Source organism: Balaenoptera borealis, assembly GCF_965194805.1.
Source record: "Balaenoptera borealis genome assembly, chromosome: 14".
Classification (NCBI taxonomy): Eukaryota; Metazoa; Chordata; class Mammalia; order Artiodactyla; family Balaenopteridae; genus Balaenoptera; species Balaenoptera borealis.
The window spans coordinates 63,673,702-63,687,311 of record NC_138875.1 but is presented as its reverse complement, the minus strand read 5'-3'; the positions used below and the strand labels follow the sequence as shown (position 1 = coordinate 63,687,311).

The 13,610-nt window shown below is 41.6% G+C and overlaps 1 protein-coding gene across 4 annotated transcripts in view; it reads left to right on the top strand.

Annotated features, from left to right (window-relative positions):
* The first annotated feature begins 39 nt into the window (after positions 1 to 39).
* The window catches only part of FAM210A (family with sequence similarity 210 member A), a 28,605-nt gene continuing 15,034 nt past the window's right edge, over positions 40 to 13,610 (top strand). Inside the window, exon 1 of one of the 4 annotated variants that reach the window (XM_082355020.1) lies at positions 40 to 237. The gene's annotated coding sequence lies outside the window, so the exon portion shown is untranslated. Of the gene's footprint in view, positions 246 to 276; positions 654 to 13,610 lie in introns of those variants that run through there. The other 3 variants (XM_082355019.1, XM_082355022.1, XM_082355021.1) reach the window with 3 other exon arrangements.

The window sequence follows — 13,610 nt, the reverse complement described above, 5'->3', positions numbered from 1 at the left end:
CGTGGCCCGGAACCCGGAGTCCCGGCGTGCCGTGCGCGCCGTGCTGAGGGTGCTGGCAAGTGCGGGTGCGAGCCAGTGGTTGGTGGGCCTGGTGTGTTGGGCGGGCGGGCCGGAGGCCGGGTCGCCTGAGCACGCGGCTTTCGGCGCCCTGACCCACGCTCGGCTGGTGGCTCTGTGGAGGGACACGGCGGGGGCTCCAAGCGGCCGCACGGCGGGGAGCGGCGGCGGCGGCCTCAGGTCCTGAGGTATCCTGGGTCGAGGCCTCTGGGGGCGGGGGCGGGCAGTCGGCGGGGCCTCCTCAAGGTGGTACGCGGCGGGGAGCGCCCCCGGGGCGGACAGAGGTCACCCCGCCCTTCGCTGTGCGCGGGTGTCCTGCAAACCCTGTCTGTGGAGCGGTTTTCCAGCCTCCGCTCTGCCACCTTCACCCTTTGCTCTGCCCTTCCTTGGACGCCGGCCGGGAGGGGCCTGGGAGCCCCCGCGCTCGGACTTGCTTTGGAAACGCGCGGCGCCCTACTTCTCCCCGGGGACCGCGGGTCGCTCCCTACCGCCGCATTCGGGAGGTCCAGCCAGACCTCTCTCGAGAGGGCCGTTCTCATCTGTCAGACTCTGAAGAAAGGGGCAGGCCACACCTGTTTAGGAGAGACGCCTCACTGGTAGTATCTGTGTTTTCTGGACTTTGGTATGGGATGGTTGGGGAGTCAACACGCTTTGTTCGTCCTTTCTCTTAAATTTCTACTGGAGAGTCGCAGGTACCTGCTTGCCACCCCAGACTAGGGTCAAAACTGTGCCTGTGGACCTAAAATTGTTGATGCTTTGTGCCTCAGCACCTCCCACTTGAAGGGTGTAAAACGTGATCAAAAATACGTTTTCCATTATTCTTTACCAAAATTGATCCGTTTAAAAGCAGCTTTGGAAATAGGTTCACTAGCCTGCATACTTGTCAGTAGACGCAGTTATATTAGCCAGTAGACTTCGCTTGGGGGAAAGCAACATTCGCAGCATGTACTTTACAATCGAGTCAAAATTCTAAATTGTGGGCACTAACTTTTCTGAGGTTGTTGACCACTTACAAACTTTGGACCAAGAATGAAGTCTATTTTTAATGAATGAGGATGAGCCATCCATTTCAGATGACTGTATTTGTATTTTTTTTATTATATGCAGTGAGCTAAGTTGAGAATTAACTTCAGTTCATTATTATTTTTTTTCGAGGTTGATTTTTTTTTTTACCATAGTGATGCATGCACCTTTGATACTTACCGCCCTCATAACACAAGATTACTTGAGTATGTGTCTGTAAATACTCTTTTTGCATACAAAATAGTCAGTGATCCTTCCAAGAAAGTTTAAGCATCAAACCTAAAAATTCAACTAAACGTGTTCTTATTTATTTCTCTAAACATAAATTAGTGGCCTGCCACAGCTGACATCTGTAGAAAATCACTATGACGAAATGTCTCTTCCTCAGTGTGATTTAGTAGTACTTGCTACTTTTCACAGCGTATTGGGAAAATATGTTTTTCCACATGGCATATTTTTACTTTTCTCTTTGATGTTTATTTTTATAGTAGGTTGTTTTGCTTTCCACCTGAGTTCATTATTATTGACAACTGCTAAGGTTGTCCTAGAGATTGAATATGTTATTGCGTATCCATGCATTTAGAACTGGCTAATTACATATCCATATATGCTGGTTCCAATGCTAAAGTTTCTTAAGATAGTTGCTGTTGTAATTTTATGGAAAAGGAATCTAATTTTGACTTTTTAAGAAATGTTCTCATTAGATTAAAAGCCTCCTAACTATATGTTTATACAAACTCTACCGTGAATTGATGTTGTGCGTGAGATATATAGAGATCACATTTTGTAGTTTTTATAAAAGTTAACTAGAAGTCAAGTAAATTCAGTTGAGAATATTTCTGAACCAGGTTCGTTTTGCCCAACTCCCAGCAAGCCAAACACTGAGATGCTCAGGTTCGCAGCAAAGAGAGGGTTTATTCACAAAGCAGGCAAGTGAGGAGACAGGAGAACTAGTCCATCTATCCTAAAGCGAAGGGCTCTGGGTATTTATGGGATAAAGAGTAAAGAAGTAGGGCTGTCTGAGGTGGGGGGAGTGTGGGGAAAGGTGATTGGAAAAGGGTGTAAGGCAGGTTACAGGTGAAATGGATTTAATGATTAACCACTGGTTTCAAGAATAGAGGAAGAACTCTTGAAGGTAGTAGTGATGAAGAGAGTAAATGGGCTAGATAAGAATATTTTAAAAGTTACGATTGGTGTTATTTTTCCCCACCATTGCCTGAGTAATAAATGGTTTTCTGGAAGTTGAATTAAATAATAATAGCTGATAGTTTAGTACCTTCTGTGTGCCAAATTAAGTGCTTTATACATTTGAACTCATTTAACTCTTACATTATCCAGTGGGATAGTTATTATGATTATTTTTGTTTTATAGGTGAGGGGTAAGTAACTTGTCCAACGTTATGCAGCTGGGAAGTAGTGGTGGGCTAGGTTTTGGATCCAGGCAGCCTGACTCCAGAGACCAGACTCTATGCTAATGATGAAACAGTGCCAGTTTAAGGCCAGACTCAGAACTGGAAGTTGACTGAAACATAGTAGATTTTCAGAAAATGTTTTGATACTTCTTAACGCTTGGGTTATTATGTTCAGAGAGAAAATAGCTGGATAAGGATGTTGTCTTGCTAGCATATGAACTCTAGCAAGACAGGGATCATCATTTTGTTCAGTGGTTTAACCCAGGTGCCTTGAACAGTGCCTGGCACATAGTGGGGTGATAATGGATGAATGAATAGCCTAGAAAGGTTTTTAAAAATCCTATTTTTTTTTTGAAAGGACATACAGGATTTATTTCAGCCCATTTATAAGATTTCTTTATGTGCTGTTCTGATTATTTGGTCCATTATTCACCTAGACTGGTTTGGATTTCTCCTGGTTTGTATTGGGTTGGCCAAAAAGTTCGTTTGGGTTTTTCCATAAGATGTTACACTTTTGTCAGTGAGAGAAAATGAAGTAGTAATTTGTAAGTTTTCTGGTCAGACTAAAGGCAAGCAACAGATTCAATAGATACCATCCCTTAGAGTGAGAGCACTCAGAGGTGGGTAATTTTAAGGTGTCATTTCTGTTGTGGAGTTGAAGATCACATTTTTGAAACATAAAAATTGTTTTTAAAATGTAGATAAAATGTTATAGCTTCCTAGGAATGATAGTGTTCTTGGAGGTAGGAAAGAGAGGTGGTTGTAGAAGCTGTGTTTCTCCAAATAATTTTGGAAGAACTGTTCATTCCTCCAGTCCACTCAGCCGAAGTGTCCCTACTGAAATTTTATTGTCTTTTTTGAACACATAAGATATTATTGTTTAAAAGGTTTTTCCTGTAGTAGAATGTAAAGATTTGCTTGAGAAATCTGTAAGTTTATATGTGTGATGATTAGTTTTATATGTCAACTAGACATGGCTAAGTACCTATTTATCTAGGTGTTACTGTGATGGTATTTTGAAAATGTGTTAACAGCTGTAATCAATTGACTTTAAGGAGATTACCCTCCATAATATGGGTGGGCCTCATTCAATCAGTTGAAAGCCTAAATTTCAAACTGAGGTGCCTCAAGAAGAAAAAAATCTCAAGGCTGTGGCATCAATTCTTTTTTTTTTTTTTTTTAATTAATTTATTTAATTTATTTTTCCCTGTGTTGGGTCTTCATTGCTGCACGTGGGCTTTCTCTAGTTGCGGCGAGCTGGGGCTACTCTTCGTTGCGGTGCGTGGCTTCTTACTGTGGTGGCTTCTCTTGTTGTGGAGCATGGGCTCTAGGTGCACGGGCTTCAGTAGTTGTAGCACGCAGGCTCAGTAGTTGTGGCTCGTGGGCTCTAGAGCACAGGCTCAGTAGTTGTGGTGCATGGGCTTAGTTGTTCCGCGGCATGTGGGATCTTCCCAGACCAGGGATGGAACCCGTGTCCCCCTGCACTGGCAGGCGGATTCTCAACCACTGCATGTGGCGTCAATTCTTGTGTGAGTTTCCAGGCTGCAAATCCACTCTACACATTTCAGATGTGTAGCCCTCACAATTGTGTGAGCCAGTTCCTTAAAATAAATATATCTATTTAAATAAACAATCTAATAATAGATTTCCAATAGGGAGATATAGATATATGTATATGTTTTTTCCTGTTGGTTCTGTGTCTCTGGAGAACCCTGTCTGATTCGGATTTTGGTACTGAGAGTGGTTCTAGAGGAACAGAATCTTAAGGATGAATTTTCTGGATTGGTTATGGCATTCCTGAAATTGGTTCTCTAATCTGATTAGATTTAACGGCACTCTTGACTATTTTCAGTGGTAAAGAAGGCAGGCACTGTGGCCCACGATGTGATATGACAATAGAGATATGCAAAATACCACCATTGGATACTACTACTCAGATACTTAATGAAAGACCAGGTTCTGGATGATCATGTATTTGAAGATTTAAAACATTTTTGCCAGATGATGAACAAATATAATGAGACTGACTGGTTGCTCTGTTTTCGGAGAAAGGGGGGTGGGAGGTGGAGAATGATGAGCTCAGGTCTTGAAATTCCGAGCTCAAGCTCTGTATAAATGACCAGAAAGCTTCTATGTCTGCCCTTCTCACATAGATGCAGAGCTGAGATTGCTGAAAACCAAACTCAGTCTTATCCTGCAGAGTGGCTGGATTACAATGCAAAATGAATTCCCATTCTAACAGGGTGTCTGCTGTTAAAATGAGAGCATTGACTGGGGAAGGTTGAGATCCTCAAATTTGGAATGGAGTATTGAACCCCTAAATTTTCATTAGTCTTCTTTGGTGGTAGAAGCAGTCCTTCCACTCCTGTTTGAGAAGTTAACCTGTAATGACCTTCCCTGAAGGCTGGACATTGCTGATTGATTCTTCTCAAGAACTACCTCTACCACACTTCTTTGCTTCTAGACCTATAACTAGATTCCCACCCTAACAAGCCCTCAAGGGTCAGCTACAAAGTGTGACCTGAGGGGGTGTGCCATACTCTTTTTTTTTTTTTTTTTTTTTTATTATGTTTATTTTTGGCTGTGTTGGGTCTTCGTTTCTGTGTGAGGGCTTTCTCCAGTTGCGGCGAGTGGGGGCCACTCTTCATCGCGGTGCGCGGGCCTCTCACTATCGCAGCCTCTCTTGTTGCGGAGCAGAGGCTCCAGACGCTCAGGCTCAGTAGTTGTGGCTCACGGGCCCAGTTGCTCCGCGGCATGTGGGATCTTCCCAGACCAGGGCTCGAACCCGTGTCCCCTGCATTGGCAGGCAGATTCTCAACCACTGCGCCACCAGGGAAGCCCCATACTCTTAAAAAATGGCAAGAATGTTTATTTGTTTATACACATGGAAATCTGGGGGATATGTTTACGAATGGATATTAAGGATGTGGGATAATGGTGGAAGGAACATAAAGTTGGGCCGGGCTAAATTTATTGATATAGGCCCACTAAGCAGAGATTCTTGATTCACTTTTATAGCTTGAGAGGTTAGAAAGGACTCTCAACAGTTTGATTGGTTGGCTGAAGCACGGACCAAAAGGTGACCCACGCTAAATGAAATTGAAATGCCAGACTTGCCTTGGTACACTAAAGAGGAAGGGGTCCAAAGGCTTAGGGAGATGGGAATGGGAGAGTGGATTTAACACGTAAGACCAGCTCACCCACTCTGGGGGAGTCCAGAAGAGATACTTTTCACCATGACTGGGAGAATTAAACTTGTGAGGGGAGCCCCAGCATCCATGAAGAGCTCTATGATTGCTCTTCTCTGTGGGTCAGAAATTACAGTGACTTTGCTGCCACTAAACTGGGGATCCTTAAATGCAGTGAAGATAATTGGAAATTGGGCAGATACTATAGAGAGACATATTTTCTTAATCGCATGTGTATATGCTGAAGGAAAGAAGCCAGAGGAGAGGGCAGTTGGAGTACAGGAAAAAGAATAGCAGTAGAATAATACAAGGAAAACTTGGTTGAGCAGAATTCTTGGAAAACACAGGAAGAGTTTAGATCTAGAACACAGATGGAGGAATGGGCTTTGAATGGAGGGATAGTTCATTTTCTGAGGAGGCAGTTAACTGACCCTGAGATGGGTGTGGATGCAGGTAACTGGAAGGGAGGAGGCTGAAGTTGAGAAAATTCATCCCCTAATAATTTTGGTTCATTTTTAAGGGGAAGTGGGGGATAGGTTTATCTAATTATTCATTTAACAAATATTAAGTGCCTCCTATGTGCCAGCCAACCTTTGTTGTCGGCACCTGAGATGCAGCAGTGAACAAAACGGGAAAAAAATTCTGTCCTTGTCCTTAAATGGACTTAAATGATAATAATGAGTAAATAATAATTGCCCTTAAACAGTAATAAATAAGTGAATCATGTAGGGTGTTAGACAATAAGTACTATGGAAAAAGAAACAAATAGAGCAAGATAAGGAATATTGGGATGACAGGGCTAGAAGAGAAAGGATTGGGAGCAGTGACCCCATGGAGCGGGTACCATTTGAACAAAGACTTGTAGGAAGTGAAGGAGTTAGTCATGCAGATATCTGGAGAAAGACTCTTCCAAGCAGAGGGAACAGTTAATGCAGAGTTCTTAAAGCAGGGGCCTTTTTAGCGTGTTGGAAGAGCTGCAGGGGGGCTAGTGTGGCTGGAGCAGAGTGAGCAAGGCACAGACTGAGAGTAGGTGATGTATTCAGAGAGGGAAAGGTAGAAGGTTGTGTAAGGCAGGGGTCCCCAACTCCCTGGCCTCGGACCATTACCGGTCCACGGCCTTTTAGGAACTGGGCCACACAGCAGGAGGTGAGCGGCGGCACAAAGCTTCATCTGCTGCTCCCCATCGCTTGCATTACCACCTGCACCTATCCCCACCCCCGACGCCCCGCCCCCAGCCCGTGGAAAAATTGTCTTCCACGAAACTGGCCCCTGGTGCCAAAAGGGTTGGGGACTGCTGGTGTAAGGCATTGTAGGCAATTGTAAGGACTTACCCTGGGAGAAATTGGGGAGCTTTAAACAGAGGAGAGACATGATCTGATGTATATACTTTATATTTTACCATCTGAAAGTGAAGTATAAGAGGCTTGAAGAGTTTGGGAAAAGTGAGGAATGGTGGAGGAAGCTCGTCTGATCAGAAACCATCATCGGTTGTCACAGCATTCAGAGCCTTTCTGAGATAGAATGATGTACCATCAATGTATGCTGGTACTAATTTAATCAGTTATGTGGCTTTTGTTAGTGCTCAGCTATGATTGTGGGATGTAGTTGTGGGAAAAACAGATGGTTGGACTGGCTCTGGATTAGATTTTGTGGTCTGGTGTTGCAGAAGGACAAAGTAGTAATTCAAGTAATGCACTGTAGAATCCAGGCTGGATAAAGACTTCAGAGTGAAACCAGGAGGAGCTGTTGGATTTGAAGGAAAAGGGGGGTAGAGTGGGACAAGGTCCTGGAATTAGAGTCCAGAGAGAGTAGAGGAGTGGAAGCTGGAAGAAGGAGAGGCTGAAGAGAGTGGGATAGTATAGTTTGAGGACTTCAGTTGTGGGTCAGTAACAGATTATTTCAGTGACAAAGGTATGACCAGTGGAGTGTATTGCTAGAGAGGCTGGGATTTTGCATGGGTCAAACAAATGGAATAATGGCAGAAGTTTAGATGGAGGAAGACTGTGAGCTTGGTTTGACCAGGTCAGTAGATGAGGCGACGAAGAAAGAAAACTAGAATTAATTATTGACCCAGCATATTAAGTGCTAGATACTATACTTTATCTCATTTAATCATATAAATACAATATGATAAAAGTGTATTTAACCCCATTTTAGGAATGAGGAAAAGAGCTAAGTAAAGTAATGCCAGAAAGGGTTGGAACTAGTCTTTCTGATTGTAAAGCCTGCATTCTTCCCATAGCAATGGGATAACACCTGCCACAGCCCTAAAGGAAGTGGGTGGAAGTCTGGAACCACGTGGATTCTGGACCAGTGTTACCATAACAAATCACCCTGACTTGCCTTGTTGAACTTAGAGCCTCTGAAAAGAGATAAAAAAGAGAAACATTTTGTGTAAATTAATATATTTGTGTAGTAATTTTGGAAATTTTGATTTTCTTTACAAGTTGGGGAAATCAATGATTCATTAATGAAATTCCTTGGGAATTCACTAGGGGGCATAATTTAACCTTTTCTGAAGATTAGGAATTTAACAATGGCTTCGTCATTGCCACAGCTTTAGTGGCTCAATTTTGGTAATAGAAAGCTTAAAAGCAGAGTAGATTGAAGAAGATGGATTATATAATAGAAATTAAGTTGAAGACATCCAATGCCTTAGGGAGCAGGAAAGTAATAGCCCAGAAAGTGCTGCAAGTAAATTTGCATACTGTTACTTTTTCTAAACAGCAAACTAAATTTGATTTGAAACAGCAGTCAAGGTGTGATTAAGAGAGAGGTCAAAATGAATAAATTAGAATATTAATCTGTTGGAAGGAGAAAATTTGAATTTCCTCCTGTTTGGTGGTAATTGAGGACTTTGTATAAGTAGAGGCAATTCTTTCCTTCATTTATGCTTTTTATTATGTTTCAACCTGATGAGTTCTACATTTATCCTGTCCTCATACCTGTGCTTCAAGTTAAGGTTATACTATGTATCAGTTGTATTGGGTAAGGCCACAGTGTACTGTCTTTAAAGAAATTAATGAATGGACTGTTTTAGCGAAGTTTAGGTTTATAGAAACATGGTGCAGAGATAGTACAGAGAATCCCGTCTTATCCGCCCCACCCACCCACACAGTGTTTCCCCTATTATTGACATCTTGTATTAGTGTGGTACGTTTTTTAGAATTGATGAACAACATCAATACATTATTAACTAAAGTTCATAGTTCACATTAGGGCTCACTCTTTGTGTTGTATATTTATTTTTGTGGGTTTTAGCAATGGCATAATGACATTTATCCACCATTACAGTATCATACAGAATGTTTCACTGCCCTAGAAATGCCCTGTGCTCCTTCTGTTCATCCCTTCCCTCCCCCACCCTGGAAGCCACTGATCTTTTTACCATCTCTATAGTTTCACCTCTTCCAGAATGTCACACCTCTTCCATAATGTTGGAATCATACAGTATATCAGTTTGTTTATCCACTCATCTATTCAAGGACTTCTTGGTTATGTCCAGTTTTTGGCAATTATGAATTAAGCTTCTGTAAACATTTGTGTTCAGGTTTTTGTGTGGACGTAAATTTTCAGCTCATTTTGGTTAAGTACCTAGGAGTGCTACTGCTGACTCATTGTAAGCCTATGTTTAGCTTATACAAAACTGCCAAACTGTCTTCCAAAGTGACTGTACCATTTTGCATTCCCACCAGCAGTGAATGACAGTTGCTGTTGTTCCACAACCTCAGCAGCATTTGGTGTTGTCAGTGTTTTGGATATTAGTCATTCTAATAGATGTGTAGTGGTACCTTGTTTTAATTTGCAATTCTCTAGAGACATAATGCTGATGAGCATGAACATCTTTTTTTTCAATTGAGATATAATTGACATGTAACATTGTGTTAGTTTCAGGTGTATAACATGATTCAGATATTTGTATATATTGCAAAATGATCACCACAGTCTAGTTAATATCCATCATCTCACATAGTTACAGAATTTTTTTCTTGTGATAAGAACTTTTAAGATCTACTTTCCTAGTAACTTTCAAATATACAGTGCAATATTAATTATAGTCACCATGCTGTGCGTTGCATCCTCATGACTACTTATGTATTTTATAACTGGAAGTTTGTACCTTTTGAACACCTTCATCCATTTCACCATGCCTTCTTCCCTCACCCCCCTGCCCTCCCCAGCAACCACCACTCCATTCTCTGTATGTACAAATTTGAGTTTGGGTTTTTGTTGTTGTTGTTTTTAAGGTTCCACATATAAGTGAGATCATACAATATTTTTCTTTTCCTTTCTGACTTACTTTGTTTAACATAAAGCCCTCAAGGTTTATCCATGTTGTTGCAAATGGGAAGATTTCCTTCTTTTTTTTTTTAAATTGAGGTATAGTTGATGTAGTGTGTAAGTTTTAGGTGTACAACATAGTGATTCACAATTTTTAAGGTTACATTCCATTTATAGTTGTTATAAAATATTTGCTTTATTCCCTGTGTTGTACAGGATATCCTTGTAGTTTATTTATTTTATCCATTGTAGTTTGTACCTCTTAATCCTCTACCCCTGTCTTTCCCCTCCTCCCTTCCCTCTCCCAACTAGTAACCACTAGTTTGTTCTCTGTGAGTCTGTTTCTTTTTTGTCATATTCACTAGTTCTTTTTAGATTCCACATATAAGTGATACCATACAGTATTTGTCTTTCTATGACTTATTTCACTTAACCTGATATCCTGCAAGTCCATCCATGTTGTTGCATATGACAAAATTTTGTTTTTTTTATGGCTGAGTAGTAATCCATTTATATATACCACATCTTCTTTATCCACTCATCTGTTGATAGACATTTAGGTTGCTTCCATATCTTAGCAATTGTAAATAATGCTGCAGTGAATGTTGGGGTGCATGTATCTTTTTGAATTTTTTCAATATTTTTCATGTTTCATGTTTTCAATTTTTTCAGATATATACTTAGGAGTGGAATTGCTGGGTCATATGGTAGTTCAATTTTAGTTTTTTTGAGAAACCTCCCATACTGTTTTCCACATTGGCTGCACCAATTTACATTCCCACCACGCGTACAAGAGTTCCCTTTTCTCCATATCCTCGCCAACCTTTGTGCATTTATCTGAAGATTAACAGTGTTGAGCATCTTTTCATGTGCCTGTTGGCCATCTGTATGTCTTCTTTGGAAAAATGTCTATTCAGGTCTTGTGCCCATTTTGTAATTGGGTTGTGGTAGTTTTTGTTGTTGTTTGATATTGAGTCTTATGAGCTATTTATATATTTTGGATATAACGCCTTATCGGTCACATCATTTGCAAATATTTTCTCCCATTCAGGAGGTTGTCTTGTTCATTTTACCTATGGTTTCCTTTGCTGTGCAAAAGCTTTAAGTTTAATTAGATCCCATTTGTTTATTTTGCTTTTATTTCCTGTGCTTTAGGAGATGGAGCCAAAAAAATAATGCTGCAATTTATGTCAAAGAGTGTTCTGCCTGTGTTTTCCTCTAAGAGGTTTATAATGTCTGGTTTTACATTTGGGTATTTAATCCATTTTGAGTTTATTTTTGTATATGGTGTTAGAGAATGTTCTAGTTCTTTTACATGTAGCTGTCCAGTTTTCCAGCACCACTTATTAAAGAGACTGTCTTTTCTCCATTGTATATTCTTGCCTTCTTTGTTGTAGAATAATTGACCATAAGTGTAGGGGTTTATTTCTGGCTCTCTATTTTGTTCCACTGATCTATGTGTCTCTTTTTGTGCCAGTACCATACTGATTGATTATTGTAGTCTGAAGTCAGGGACTGATTCCTCCAGCTCTGTTCTTTCTCAAGATTGTTTTGGGTATTTGGGGTCTTCTGTGTTTCCATACAAATATTGAAATTATTTTTTCTATTTCTGTGAAAAATGCCCTTGGTATTTTGATAGAGATTGCATTGAATCTGAAGATCGCCTTGGGTAGTATGGTCATTTTAACAATATTTTTCCAATCTATGAACGTGGTATATCTTTCCATTTGTTTGTGTCATCTGCAGTTTATTTCATCAGTGTTCAAGTACAGGTCTTTTACCTCCTTAGATATGTTCTCAGCCCCTTTCTCTCTCTCTTCTCCTTCTGGGATCCCTATAATGTGAATATTAGTCCACTTGATGTTGTCCCAGAGGTCTCTTAAACTGTCCTCATTTCTTTTCATTGTTTTTTCTATTTCCTGTTCAGAACAGTGATTTCCAGTACTCTGTCTTCCAGCTCGTTGATCTATGCCTCTGTATCACTAAGTATACTGTTGATTCCTTCTAGCGTATTTTTCATTTCAGTTATCGTATTCTTCATTTGTTTGGTTGTTCTTTATATTTTCTAATTCTTTTTTAAAGCTTCTAACTTATCTCTCTGTGCATCCATTCTTCTCCTGAGTTATTTGATCATCTTTGTGATAACTGCCCTGAACTCTTTGTCAAGTAGATAACCTGTCTCCACTTTTAGTTCTTCTTCTGGGGTTTTATCTTGTTCCTTCATTTGGAATGTGTTCCTCTCTTGCCTCATTTTGCCTAAGTTGCTGTTTTTGTTGTAACGTAACTGATAAGTTAGTTACATTTCCTGACCTTGGAGAAGTGGCCTTTTGTAGGAGACATCCTTTGTGTCCCAGCAGTGCACTTCCCTTTCATCACCCTAACCTTCTAGGGCTTCCGCCTATGAGGGCTGCATGGGTCCTCCTGTTGTAGTGGGCTGACTATGTGGGCAGTCTGATAGGCTTGGTTGGCCCCTGGTCTGGTTGGTTGCCAGGCCCTGCCTTGTGTGGAGGCTGCTGGCTGCTGGTTGGCAGGACCAGGTCACAAGGTGGCTGACTGCAGAACCCAGGGGGCCCCGGGGCTAGGGCTGGCTCACTGATGAGCGGAGTCAGGGTCCAGGAGACTCTGGGGCTGCTGCTCACCCACTAGTGGGTGAAGGTAGGTCCTGGGGTTAGTGCCAGCCTATTGGCAGACAGAGCCAGGTCCTGGAGTCTGGTTGCAGGGCCCAGGGGTCTCAGAGCTAGTGTCAGATAGCTGGTGGATGGGGCTGGTTCCTGACACAGTTGGGTATGGGGTTTGGGGTGTCGCGAAGCTTGTGTTGTCCTGCTAGTGGGCAGGCCCCAAGAAAATTCCAATATCTGATAAATTTTCTTTGGAGTTTCTTATCTAGCCTGTGGAGCTCAGGAGCTTCAGTAGGAATAAGTGCCTATGTTGTGACTGGTGGGGAACTGGCAATTAGGCAAAGTAGGACCAACATTCACAGAGATTTTGTTTTCACTGTTAGGGCTTCTGTGGCTGTGCCCTGTGAGCTGGAGGAGGTGGGAGCAAACCAGAGGCTCCATTCCTCTCACTCCTGCTTTAATCTGAGCAACTTTGCTTCTATTTATTTCCTTTGTTGGACTTCCAAATAAGAATTTGTTTGACAAAAGAGTTACTTTGAATTCACATAATAGAGAACCAAGTTTTGCTATTGAAATTTGTTGCTTCAACTCCAACTTTTTAGTCATTGTTTTTTTTATTTTTTATGTAAGAACAGGGTATAAATTAGTTAATTTTTGCCGCTATTGTATTTCTAGTGCTGCTTGAATGTTTTAGGCTTCCAGGTGTGAGGAACAGAAACATGCTCATATAACCTTGAGCAGCATGGGTATGGTAAGGATATAGAGGGAGGAAAGGAGTCTCATAAACTAACTCATTTGGCCTCATGGAACTGGAATTTCAGGATATAGTGGCCCTAGAATCCCAACAGCACTCTAATATTTGTGCTTTCTTACTGGCACTTGTTTCCAGTCCATCTACCCTCCCCTTCATTCCTTTAACTCAGCTCCCCTCTCCCTCTCCCCATCCCTATCCCTCTCCCTCTCCCTCTCCCTCTCCCTCTCCCTCTCCCTCTCCCTCTCCCTCTCCCTCTCCCTCTCCCTCTCCCCATCCC